Genomic DNA, 2927 nt, shown 5'->3' with positions numbered 1-2927 from the left:
TGTATCACAATCCTAATGCTCGATGTCGACATACAAAAGTTATCCAAAGTCGTTTCAAAAAGTCAATTTTGACAATAGTTTAACAAAACGAGACCTTATATAAGGATTCATTTACTCGGTTGGTAATATTCAAAAATCCAATTTATCAATCCCGTAAACAAGTTGTTTAAATCTTAATTGTAGATTCAAAAGCAATTTCAATTAACTTCAATCATAATTCAGTTGCTCATATCTTTTAATCCGTTCATCGAAATTATTCGATATCTAAATGAAAAGTTATTGATTTTTCGCCAGCTTTCCAAAAACATGTATATCATATACCTTTTACCAGTAATATATGTATTTAATTCGTGATCTATTATAAACTGTTTAACGACGAAATTTAGCATACACGTATGTATAAATATATATACTCGAGCACTAGACATGGATACACAATTAATATATAAAAGATAAAATATGAGTGATTACGTATCAATATTGAGATTCAATATTGTAGGATAGTACGTAGAAGTAACGGAGATGATAAACACTAGGTTTGACTTACGAGCAAAACCCTCGAATAATACCCATAACCTCCTTAGTAATAACCCATAGTTTCCTTAGCTCTATCCCACTTGAAAACCCATTTTGAAAGTGACACGCTCATGACCTCGTCGTAGTATTTTAAGTGATATAATTAATAATAATAATAATAATACTATTAATAATAATAAAATAAATAATAATAATCTTAATAATAATAATAATAATAATAATAATAATAATAATAATAATAATAATAATTTAAATAAATAAATTTACACATAGTAATATATGTGTAAAACAACTCGCGCAGAAACCTGGTATTTATAGGCATAATTCCTGATTCTGATGCCCATGCGATCGCATGGGTTTTATGCCTATTTCTCATGCGATCGCATGGCCGTCAAATCCAGCTCACATATTTTTGTTTTCTTGTTTGTCGACATAATTAAATATAATATATATAATATATATAATTTAAATAATTAATTATATATTATATTAAATTCATGTGCATAGTTGACTTGTAATTTTCGTTCCGATGACTCGTACGTTGTCACTCGACTTATGTCCCGGTTCCGATTTCTCGAACGCATTTTCGTACGCTTAGAAAACTCGCAATTTACGTTTTGTGACTCGTACCTTTGTCAAAATATAGTCTTAAATTATCACTAAACCATATCATTCAAAGTGTATCTTAAACTTTCGAGTGCTTTGGTCATTTACTTCTATAAATCATTGTCTCGCTATTTGTTAATATATATATATAAAATAACAAATCGTTTTATGACCAAGTTAATATATATTTTCAACATTCATAAACACGTTTTAAATATACGTCGTAAGTTATTCATACAATTAATATTCCAACTTATCATATATATTCAAATAAATATTTAAACCAATAAGTTTAATGTACGGTATCAAACAATTAATACATTGTTACGTTTTCAAGTTATAGTGTATATATATATATATATGTATCTATATACATATAATTGTTCACGAATCGCTGAGAACAACCGAAAGGTATTTGAATATATGAAAGTAGTTCAAAAATTTTGAGATTCAGTTTTACAGACTTTGCTTATCGCGTCGAAAATATTAATCATACAAATATTAAGTTTAAATTTGGTCAGAAATTTCCGGGTCATCACAGTACCTACCCGTTAAAGAAATTTCGTCCCGAAATTTGAGTGAGGTCATCATGACTAACAATAAAAATGTTTTCATGCCGTATATGTGTTGATAAATAGAGTTTTATCACCGTTGAATAATATGGATAAAACAATCCGATTATTCCAAGCGTATGAGAGAAGTTATCGTAAAAGAGTGAAATGAAGGAATAGAGATTCGTCTTAATTTTTGACGTAGTAACGATTGATTTCCGGAATTTAAGAAATAGAAAATCTTCATATTCTAAATAAGATTTGATTCTTCGGGATTTAAAGAGATTAAGATCTTCTTTTATTAAATGCGTAATCTGCCTCGATTGCTATGTCTAATATTTTACTATAAATTGACCTTTTCCGTTTCATTTATTTTCACCACTCTTATAAGCTTCTTCCTTATTTCATACTTACAAAAGATTTGTGAAAATGCTTCATCCAGTTCTGATTCTTGATATTTTCTTGGCCATCATATCATTCATTCTTCTTTTTCATCTGCCACCAGAGGAGGTTATTTTCTTCTACTATTACCTTGGGGTTATATTGTTTTTCATTCTCCCGTGTCTTTATATCGCTATACGCATTGATATACACGGTTTGTAATTTCGGGGTTATTTTCGGGCTTTATATTTTCCATTATATTTCGGAGCTTCATGCTTTCGTTTTCTCTTCCCGACTTTAAGTCAAGCGAATAATGGTCCTAAATTCGTAGCTATACATTTCGGAATGAACATAATTAATGTTCTAAGAAAGAAACGGTAATAGCACAATCTAACTTGTCAAATTACCAGAATACCTTGAAAAAGACCGAATCATTAAGAAAATATTTTCTTGATATTTTTAGAGATTATATAGAATGAAAGAGTTATGTAACATGGTTCATGATGAGGGTGTGATCTGTGAACATTTATCAAGTTTCATTAGAAACTCAGCATGACTTACTGTAATATAATCACGTTGATCAAGTGTCATTATACTATACTAACTCATGCTTCAGCTCCCAACACCATTTCAAAAATATTCATATTTTAACCTCGAAGGTTTCAGAATTTAAAAACTAAAATAGTTTCTTTTATGATGTTACACAGATATCGCAAGGAGAAAATTGATTTCCGATAAGAATGATTATGGAATTATCTCCAGAAATATGGAGGATATTTATAATGAAAGATACGATGATATCTTAGAATTTCTAATATCAGGGGATGATGAAGAATATTGTCCGCAAGGGTT

The sequence above is a fragment of the Rutidosis leptorrhynchoides genome, chromosome 1 (assembly GCF_046630445.1).
Source record: "Rutidosis leptorrhynchoides isolate AG116_Rl617_1_P2 chromosome 1, CSIRO_AGI_Rlap_v1, whole genome shotgun sequence".
In the NCBI taxonomy this organism is placed as follows: Eukaryota; Viridiplantae; Streptophyta; class Magnoliopsida; order Asterales; family Asteraceae; genus Rutidosis; species Rutidosis leptorrhynchoides.
This window is presented reverse-complemented; position numbering follows the sequence as displayed.